Here is an 11,761-nt window from a genome sequence, read left to right on the forward strand (position 1 = left end):
GGTAAGGTTGGAAGGTTGCCAATAACTGGCCCAGGCACATGAGGGCCTGGAGTAGGGAAGAAAATGAAAAGTTTCTCTTTGTCAAAGAAGCTTTAAGTGTTGCTGTGCTTTTGTTGTCCGATCGAGAAACTGTAGACAAGGTCTCTTCTCAAGGCTATTATTACCTGGGGAAAAGAGCCATTGTAGATTCATGTGGAGGAGGGTAGTTTCTTGTTTCAAAACTTTCATCTGAAGAACTAAGTCTTTTGCAGAGTAGCCAGTCCTGAGACACAAAAAAAATCAGCTGATGTTCTCTTCGGTATGGACATCAGGTAGAGAAGAACAACTGTGTTCCCATAGATCATTCTTTTTATTAGATACACTTTACTTCTTTATTCAAATGCTTACCATGACCTTACACTGTCAAGATCTCTGTCCATGCCTAGCCACTGCTTCTTGAATACATACAAATCAGCCAAAAGCAGAGTTCTGAAAATGATACTCTTCTCAGAAACCCCAAGTCCTCCTTTTCTGAATAAAGTCCGGATCCTGCATTCTCTAAGGGGTTTTTTTTTTTTCTTCTTTTTCTTTGAACACTTTTTCTTTACAGGAAAATTGAGGAGGAAGTATGGAGAGTGAATAACCCCTCCTCTCACAAAAGCACAGCCCACCTGCTATTAACATCTCACACCGGATCGGTGCATTTGTTATGAATGATGAACCTACACAGGCACCTCATTATCCCCCACAGCCCATTGTTTATGTCAGGGTTCTCTCTTGGTGTTGTACATTCTTATGGGTTTTGACAAATGTATATCACATGTACTCACTATAGCATCACACAGAGTGGTTTCTTTGCCCCCCAAATCCTCTGGGCTCCATCCATTCATCCCTTTCTCCCCATAGCCTCTGACAACCACAGATCTTTTCTCTGTCTCCACAGCTTCGCCTTTTCCAAAACGTCACAGAGCTGGGATTCTGTAGTGTGTACCTTTTTCAGATTGGCTTCTTTTGCTTAGTAACCTGTCTGTAAGTTTCCTCCACATATTTTCAGGCTGATAGCTCATTTCTGTTAACACTGAATAATATTCCATGGTATGGGTGTACTTCTTTTTATCTGCTCACCCATGGAAGGGCATCTTGGTTGCTTCCAAGTTTTGATAATTATGAATGAAACTGCTATAAACATCCATGTGCAGGTTTGTGTGTGACATAAGTTTTTGTCTCTTTTGGGTCAACACCAAATAGTGTGATTGCTGAATCGTGTGGTTGAGTTTTAAGAGCTCTTGGTATCTTGGATACCAGTTCCTTTATTACAAATGTTTTTTGCAAATATTTTCTTCCATTGTCCTTCTCTGACATTATCTTTTATAGAGCATTTTTCATCTTCAAGAAGTCCATTTATTTCAATATTTCAATTATTTCTTTATGAGATCATACTTCTGATGTTGTACATCCTCTGACTTCTGACTCAAGCTTTTTTTTTTTTTTTTTTTTAAGATTTTATTTATTTGACAGAGATCACAAGCAGGCAGAGAGAGAGAGAGGAGGGAGGAAGCAGGCTCCCTGCTGAGCAGGGAGGCCGATGTGGGGCTCAATCCTAGAACTCCAGGATCATGACCTGAGCCGAAGGCAGAGGCTTTAACCCACTGAGCCACCCAGGCACCCCTGACTCAAGCTTTATTTTACCTTCTACACTCCTTGTCTCTTCATCTCTTCTGTCAACAGGTATTTACTGTGAACTTTTTCTGATCACACAGGATTGAGAAGGAGCTAGAGAGACCACAGTGTGATTCTCATGGAGCTTTTACAGGGTAAAGGCAGACCATAAACACATTGACAGGCCACTAGAAGAATTTCAGAGACTATAAAGGCTATGAAACCTGTAAAACAAAAATGTGGTACAACGTTCCTGGGGACACTAGGCCAGGTAATCAGGTAGACGACTTGCAGACACAGGTTACTTTCATTCATTCTCTACATTGGCTATCTCTGTCTGCTTCTCCCAAGTTCAGAGTTTCAGCTTCACAATGTATTTTTGACCAAGAAAGATGATTTTTGAAATACTTATCTCTATAATACATAAGCTATGGCAAGATCTTACTAGATGTTGGTCAAATAAATGAATGAATGAACAAATAAGCCAAACAATCAGTGAATCAGTGAATGATAATCCATAGAAAAGATTATTGATGATAACAGTGATCTCACCAGCAATATGATTTATTTGACACAGTGTGAGAGGACTAAAGCTCATTGCTCTTCTCCATTTTCCCATTAAATCCTCACAATGTCCTCTCAATGTAGGTGACATGCATCTCACAAATGAGAGCTCTGAGAGTTGAGCAATTAGCTGAGAATGAAATAGGTAGTAGTAACTTCCTTCTAGATATGTCTCCTGAGGCAAGGAAAACAAAAGAAAAAATAAATTTTGGGGACAACATCAAAATTCAAAGTTTCTGCATAGAAAAAGAAATGAAAAAACCAACAAAACTGAAAAACAACCTATTGAGTGGGAGAAGATATTTGCAAATGGCGTATCTGATAATGGCTTCGTATCTAAAACATATAGAGAATTGATAAAGCTCAAATCCTCAAAATGAATAATTTAAAAATGGGCAGAAGACATGAATAGACATTTTTCCAAATAAGATATACAGATGGCCAACAGACACATGAAAAGATGCTCAATATCACTCATTATCAGGGAAATACAAATCAAAACCACCATGAGATATCACCCCACATCTGTCAGAATGGCTAAAATCAAAAACACAAACAACAACAAGAATTGGCAAGGATGTGGGGAAAAAGGAAATGTCTTGCACTGTTGGTGGGAATGCAGACAGCACAGTGGTCACAGCCACTGTAGAAAACAGTATGACGTTTCCTCAAAAAATTAAAAATAGAACTACCCTATGACCCAGTAATTGCACTAGAGGATATTTTCCCGAATACAAAAACACTAATTCAAAGGTATATATCCACCCCCATGTTTAGTGCAACATTCTTTACAATAGCCTAACTACGGTAGCAGCCCAACTTCCATGGTAGATGAACAGATAAAGAAATGGATAAAGAAAATGCAGCAGGTATATAGTGGAATATTACCTAGTCATAAAAAGGAAGAAAAAAATCTTGCTATTGACAACAATGTGGATAGATATAAAAAGTATAATGCTAAGTGAAACAAGCCAGTCATACCATATGATTTCACTCATAGATGTAATTTAAGAAAAAAAAATGAACGAAAGAAAAAGGAGACAGACAAACTAAGAAACCGACTCTTAACTATAAAGAACAAACAAATGGTTGAGATGGGGGAGTGAAATAGGTGAAGGGGATTATGAGTGCACTTATCTTGAGGAGCACTGAGTCATATATGGGACCATTGAATCACTCACTATATTGTACACCTGAAACTAATATAACATTGTTAATTACACTTGAATTAAAATTTAAAAAAATGAAATTGGTACTAAAAACTTGAAGTGAGACACTCCTTTCTCTGTCCCAGGTACATCCCAGACTTTACAGAAACCCACTCAGTGAATCACTTTGGTTGTTGTGGCTTATTCCTATTTTACAACGGAGACAACATGAGCTTAAAGAGATGTGGGAGCCTTATACAAACCCCCTGGAAGGATCAGCAGTGGGGAATGTGGAGATGAGGAGGACTGAGACTTGCTCTATGGAAGTCACAAAGTTAAGAGAAAGGAATGTGAACCTGAGGACCAGGTCCCAAGATTGGAAACAACGCCAATGCCACAGTCTGAAATCTGGCTTTGATGCCCACAGAAGGCTCAGCCATCATGCGGCCATGCTGACCCTCTATTCTGAAGGCAAGGGTCTGACTGTATTCAGTTACTTACACAGACTGCCTCTCTAAAAGGATGTCACTTGTCTTTATACACTTCGATACCTTATAAAGATGAGCTTTGATTTCTTCTCAACAAATATCCTTTCTTCCTCTCTTCACTGCCAGTTATGCTGAGAATCACAATGCTTAGATTTTATTCCTCTAGAACAGGGTTTCTCAACCTCATCAACTTTGTTACCAATAAATCTTCAAATAATTCTTCTTTTGGGGGTGGGTGGGTGCCTTGTAAATTGTAGGATATTTAACAGCTTCCTCTCATCCAGCACTCCCCATCAGTGGGTTGTAACAATCAAAAGTGTCTAGCTTAGTTCAATTAAGAATTTAATTCCTGTTAGGATTCTAGGATGGTCATTAAGTTGGTACAACAGTCAATTACCCCTTTCTGTGCATGAGTTTCAGATTCCTTCTTGAGAGTAGGTGTTAATAGAATGATGATTGGAGGAAAAGAAGTAAGGAAAGCCTCATGAATAATATATGAAGGGGAGGTTTCAGACATAAGATATTGACCTCTAAGACTTGGAGTGACAAAGACTAATTCCATTTTTCTTACATTTTGCCTCTGCTCTTATATTTGCCTTCTAACATTTCCTATTGAGTCACACATACGCATCTATCATCTAATTTAGCAAAAAGAATATTATGAAGCCCTCCTATTTAGGGTATCTGGGGGTGAGCATCCAAATAAAACACAATCCTGGACATTAAGAAGCTCACAGTTTTGTGACCCTTTCACAGCTCAGATCTCTGCTTGTGGATGTGGCCTGGCTTCGTCCTACACCACACTGACACCTGAAAACAAAACAGGTTTCTTCAAGAATCTGTAAGTACTTCATTTTCATGAAGTCCCAATTTAGGTAAAAGACTAACAACACTCAACCTAAAAGTGAACCACCAACAATTTATTTTCCTTAAAAGATGGAGTATTCAATTATTGAGCCTCTGCTAAGGACTTCATTATAAGGTGCTAATAGATTTGGAAAGCACAGTTTTCCATTTGTTTAATTTAAAATGGAAGTTAAAGTACTGGTTCATTTGTGCTCCCTCCGGCGGTAAGCTCCATGTTCATTCATGTATACGAAACAACAGGTTCACTGGGTCTCGGACTGGCCAGGTCCAGTGTGGTGTTCTCAAAGGATTCTGTCTCCCTGGGAGCAATTTCCTTCACCCATTAAGCCCTTTAATCATTTGTGCCCACCCAAGAGCAGGATAAGCAGATGGCTCGACTCTCACTGCCAGTTATTTTTCAGGACAGACTTTTTCACATTTCCCTGCTTCTGTGGGAGAAAAATGCCATGTTGATCACAGAGATTTCATTCTTTGTCCACATCACGTTTCACAGATGCATCCATCTGCAACTGGAGAGGATACCCTGGTGGGAAATTCTGCTCAGGAAAAGGATGGCTAAATTGCTATCGACAGTATTTTTCCCTAGGGAAGAGAGAGCTGCTTATAATGAATATTTTAAAAAGCTCTCATGGATAAAAGAAGTCCTATGGGTTTAGGGGGCCCATATTGTGCCTTATAGGCCCTATTCTTCGTCTTCCTTCCCATTTATCATCAGTTTCCCTTACACACTTTCACAGGTTTTCTTTGATGTGGAATCATGAGGTTTGCTTATCAGGCATTGTCTCCAGTTTATAGATGAAAAAACTGGAGCCTGGAAGGGTTACGTGACTTGCCCTGCTTTAGTCAAGCCTGCCTCCCACTTATCCCCACATGATGGCCAAAAAGATTGTGTTAGTTTTCTAGGGATGCCATAATACAATTTCACTAACTGGGTGCCTTAAAAAGTAGAAATCTATCCCTTTACAGTTCTGGAGGCTAAAGTCTGCAATCAAGGTGTTGACAGGGCTATGAGGGAGAGTCCGCTCCAGATCTCTCCTTGGCCTGGAGAAGTCCCTGCTCATGATCACATGACATTCTTTCTGTTATGTAAGTCTGTCTCCAAATATTCCTTTTTTTATAAGGACACCAGTCGCATTGGATCATGACTACCCTAACGACTTCATTATAACATTATCTTGGTCCAGACCCTATCTCCAGACTAAGGTCATGTTTGGAGCTACTAGGGATTAAGACTTTGACACATGGATTTTGTGGGAAACAATCCAACCTATAGCAGGGAAATTCATGTAAACAAATCCTAATAAACTACTCCTCACTTGCTATGGAATAAAATAACTTTCTTAGGATGAGCCACGCGCCCCTTCCTTATGTGGCCCTTGTCCCTGGCCTCAGTCTTTTCTTTTTTTTTTTTTTTTTAATTTTATTTTATTTGCCAGAGAGAGCGAGCGAGCACAGGCAGGCAGAGTGGCAGCAGAGGCAGAGGAAGAAGCAGGCTCCCTGCCGAGCAAGGAGCCCAATGTGGGACTCAATCCCAGGACGCTGGGATCATGACCTGAGCCGAAGGCAGCCTCTTAACCAACTGAGCCACCCAGGCGTCCCTCCTCAGTCCTATCTCTTACCACCACACAGCAGGAAATCTAAACCTCCCCAACTACTCAGTAAAAATAACTCCTAACTTAGTAACCTAAGACACTGTGCTTGGTGCCTCACATGTGTGTATAATGAAAATACACTATGCTGACCCTCAGTACCACCACACTATAGATTCATGTATCCATTCATTCATTCAAACATTCATTCATTCAAAAATGTTTCTCAGTGCCTATTGTGTTGAAACTTTGTTCAAGGTCCAAAGGGTGCAGCTGCCAATAAAATGGAAAAAAAAAATCTCTAGCCTCAGAAATTTACATTCTAGTTGGGGGGGCAGCTAATAATAAATTAAAACATCATATACTATAGTTGACCCTTGAACAACAAAAGTTTGTTTTGAACTGTGTCTTCTTACATGTGGATTTATTTTGATAAATACAGTACAGTAGTGTAAATGTGTTTTCCTTATGATTTTCTTAAATTTTTTTCTCCAGCTTATTATAAGAATACAGTATATAATAAGAATAATATATAAGATATGTGTTAATTGAGTGTGTGTGTTATTGATAAGGTTTCCAGTTAACAGTAAGCTAATTAATAGATAAGTTTTGGGCGAGTCAAAGTTATAGGTGGAGGGGTGCCTGGGTGGCTCAGTCGGTTAAGCATCCAACTCTTGGTTCTGACTCAGGTCGTGATCTCAGGGTTGTGAGATTGTGCCCTGCATTGGGTTCCATACTCAGTGGGGAGCCTGCCTTCCTTCTCTCTCTCCCTTCATCCCTTACCCTGCTCATGCACTCTCTCTCAAATAAATAAACCTTTAAAAAATATTAAAAGGTATAGGTGGTTTTTTGACTGTGTGGGAGGTTGGCACCCCTATCATCCCGGTTGTTTCCAGGGTCAACTATATATTAAGCAATAGGAAATGCTGTAGAGAAAATTAGGACATGAATGAACGTGATCCAGGGACAAAATGAAATTTTTAAAATTTATATAATAATTTTATAATTATTGAAAGGTTAAAAGAGTACTCTGCATCCAGATTCCACACATGTTATTCTGAAATAAATTCAAATGTATAAAGAAGTTGCAAGATGAATACGAACATGTCATGGATCCCTTTAATCCTAAATTCCTTATTATTCATTTCCTAACATTTGCTCAGTTTCTCCCTTCTCTCTCTCTCTCCTCTCTCTGTCTCTTTCTATTTCCATATTTCACATATACGATGCCATAACATCCTTCTTACTGGATTATATTACTGATAACATTTATACAATATACATTTATTTCTTCAACAAATTAGTAGTCTTGAGAGATTTTACTAAGGTAATATTAATCTTTTCTCAACAAGAACTTGGCCATGTTTTTACCTTATACATCTACATAAAAGTTCAATTAATTTTCAAATTATTGAGCACTGAACTCTGCTATTACAAATTAGATGCTAATTAATGCTCCTTTGCTTGCTCATTTATTTGTAATCTTTTTTTTTTCTGTCAAGGCCCACAAAAATGTGAAAATTCCATTAATTATTTTTACTAACTCATTGATGGATTATAGAACAAAGTAATAATTTTGAAAATTATAGCTATCCAACAGGTACATTTTTAGAAAGATGCAACATTCTGAAAGATATTGTTAATTAGCCAGCAATTAAAAATTGCAAGAATATTTCACAGCAAGATTTGTGATAATTTTAATGAATTTCTGAAATGAGATAAACAGTTTTTTAAAGGACACATCTAACCTTGAGAGTCTGTGAAGTTATAAATGGTGAAATGGTGGGAAGGAATACATTATTCAATATATTTTAATATGAAGATTATTAGAAGATATCTAAAAATGTTTGAACATACTTAGGGAAATTAAAACTTATTGAATATATAATACTTGTATTTCATAGTTTTTTTTTTTAAGATTTTACTTATTTATTTGTCAGAGAGAGGGAGAGTGCATAAGCAGGGGGAGAGGCAGGCAGAGGGAGAAGCGGGCTCCTTTGCTGAGCAAGGAGCCAGATGTGGGACTCAATTCCATGACCCTAGGATCATGATCCCAGCCAAAGGCAGGCACTCAATTGACTGACCCACCCAGTCATCCCATATTTCATAGTTTTACAACCCTGATCTATAGTTATTTTATTCTCATTTTATAGCTGAAACAGCTGAGGCCTGGAGTTACTCCTAGTGGGAGCATTCCAGACACAGGGACACATGTGAAAATGGGAATCCAAAGGAATGTGGGGAGCTGGAGAAACTAAAGGAATGCTGACATCCATGGAGTATAAGTATTGGGGGATAGTCATCTTATCGGAGGCCAAGGAGAGAGGAAGGATGGCACATGCAGGATTTGGGGGGAAATGTCAAAGACCTGGGGCTTCAGCTACAATGTTTCAAGATCATTTTTGCCACAGTGTGAAGACTGGCTTGGGGGGAAAAAGTGGGAAACAAGATGCAAAGCAATTGCAGAAGTCCAGGAAAGATGATGGTGATGGTGATGATGATGATGATGATGATAATGATGGTGGTGGTGATGGTGATGATGGTGATGATGATGATGATAGCAGTGATGATGATGGTGGTGGTGATAATGATGATGGTGGTGATGATGATGGTGATGATAACGATGGCTTTCTCTATAGAAGGGGAGAGCTGGATTTGCTAGAGACTTAATAGGAAGGTGATAAGGATTAGTCATTGATGTCAGGGAAGGTTGATGATTAAGAAAAGAAAGCGTGAGGATGACTGCCTCCTTTTTAGGTCTGTTCAACTGGGTGGAAGGCAACAGGGGGCACTGGAGAAAGAAATTAGCAGAGAATTTTCTGAATGTGTTCTATGGCATGAAGAGTTGAACTGAGACACATTAAAAAAAAAGGTATGTGAATGTACAGATTTCGAATTCAGAAATGTTAGGACTGGAGACATAAGTTTGAAAGCAAAAGTAAAGACTATTTTTAAAATTTATTTCCATGTTTTTGAAAGTGCTCTTTAGACTACTTACGTTAGAAGGCCCTACATAGCTATCTCATAACTCAGTGCTTTTCAGGCTTTAATATGCATCACAGTCACCAAGGTATAGTATAGTGAGGAAGATAAAAGCTCTACATTCAATCTGCTTTGGTTTGAATAAGCTTGGAGACGTTCTAGAATAAGCTTGGGCAACTTAGTCTTTGTGCCTCAGGTTTTTTTCTCTATTAATTGGAAGTAATAATACCTCATTCGGTTTCTTGAACACTAAATTTAAAAAAGTAAGAACATAATTGAATAAATCAAATAAGTTGATTTATAATAAAGCCTTTAGGACACTTAGTGGCACTTAGCAAACAGACAAAAATGTTAGACTAGGCATTATTATTTTCCAGATAATTTATTAAAATGCAGATTCATGGACCCCCAACTCAGGATTTTAATGTAAATATCATGTTACAGGATGGTGTGGACATTTTGGTGTGGATTTGTCTGTGTTTTAGACTGGAGATAGAGTTGATGAATTAGAATTCAGAGATTCTTGTCATATTAATTCTGAGGACCCAGCACTCTTATTAAATCATCTGTGTTTTTTTGTTGTTCAAATGCCAAAGAATCTACATTTTCAAATAAACTCACCAAATCTTAGTGATGTTGATCTATATCCATGCATGAAAGGAATACCATAACTCCATGTTAGAACAATCTCAGTGTCGTAGTTATTACTAGTTGATTTTTGTTGTTGATTTATAGTTATTATGAAAAGAAGTGGGCATCTGGAGGAAACTTTTACATTTTCCTTAGAAAAATTTTAATGTAAATTGCTGAGAATTGTTAGCTCTCCATTTAGTATCACTATTCTTTCTTCTCAGCTCAGGAAATATCCTGGTAGTTTTGTTTCTCTGAAAGTAGGAGATGGGTCTCTATTCAGCATCTCTTCAGTCAACCAAGCACCTGTTTTTATAAAATAAAAGAATGTCGTTTGTATCTGGATCATTACTTAAAGTAATAAAAAAACATTGCCAAGCAGTGTAAACATCAATACTCATGAATTATTATTCTTTAAAAATGTTGGCTAAATTTACATATAGATTAAACTTAGAATTTATGAAATGTGATTTTCTTTCAATCTGATGGCTTAATGCCACTGGTGTTTTATGGGTAACGTCCCTGCACAGAATGCTGTATGTTTTTCCATGTGACTGAGGACATGGAAGACCACATCGTTGGCAGACCTCATGGCATTAAATTGCAAATTGAATTTGAGAGGGCAGAGAAAGGGTGTGTTGGAGAGTAACTGAGGGCTGGAAATTAAAACTATGTGGAGCTAACACATGTTCCTGAGAAACTCACAGTGGAGCTTCCTCTTCTCAAAAGGTGGTTTACAGAGAGCAGATTTCATTATTGAGGGCATATATTTGATACAGCTTTTGTTCACCACCAACTCAACTCCTTCTGTCTAGACAACATGTCTATCTATCCTCTTTCGTGGAGGTTTATTACCTGCACACGTGCACATTCACACCCAACACCCCTAGGCTGGGCCCTCTCTTCTCACATAGTCTGACTGTAGGTAGAAATGAAACCAGACCCTCAGGCTTCACCTTGAGTTTTAGTGCTTCATGTGTTAATGACTTTTACTTGCAACTTTGGTGACAGAAAAACGTAACTTTTTTGGCAGACCCCACAACTTTACATTACAAATTGATTTTGAAATGCAGTGAAAGGATGTGGCAGAGAGTGACCAAGGACTAGATATTAGAATGATGTGGAGTTAATATCTGTGACCCGAGAAACTCACAATGATCCTTCTTGCTTTCTAATGAGGGTTTACAAACAGCAGGTTTAATTATGGAGGCCGTATGTTTGATGTCAGTCTTTGATCAACACTGATTCATCTTGTTTGGATGGAGAAGACTTTAATCTCCTTTCCTGGAAGTCTACAGTCTACTGCACACACACACACACACACACACACATGCACACTCATCTCCCCAACCTACCCTGACTCTTAAGTAAAACAGAAACCAGATCCTTATGTTTTCATCTTGATTCTTTCATGCTTTATATCCCAGTGGCTTTCCCATTGTGACTTTTTTTTTTTAGATTATTTATTTATTTATTTGTCAGAGAGAGAGAGGAAGAGAGAGAGCAAGCACAGGCAGGCAGAGTGGCAGGCAGAGGCAGAGGGAGAAGCAGTTTACCTGCCAAGCAAGGAGCCAGATGTGGGACTCCATCCCAGGATGCTGGGATCATGACCTGAGCTGAAGGCAGATGCTTAATGACTGAGCCACCCAGGAGTCCCCCCATTATGACTTTTATGACAAAACCTAACTTCTGCTTCTTTCTTTATTACATTAATTTTTTCTCAAGGACACAGGACTTAACACAGCCAGTTTCTTGATGATTGGCCTCTCAAGAAATAGCCATTGTTAATAGGAGCCCCACATGTTGTGTTCTTCCTACCTCTCCCCCTCCTCTTTAATTTTGGCCCAGCCCATTG

The sequence above is a fragment of the Mustela putorius genome, unplaced genomic scaffold (genome assembly GCF_011764305.1).
Source record: "Mustela putorius furo isolate JIRA1106 unplaced genomic scaffold, ASM1176430v1.1 tig00003909_pilon_pilon_pilon, whole genome shotgun sequence".
Lineage (NCBI taxonomy): Eukaryota > Metazoa > Chordata > Mammalia > Carnivora > Mustelidae > Mustela > Mustela putorius.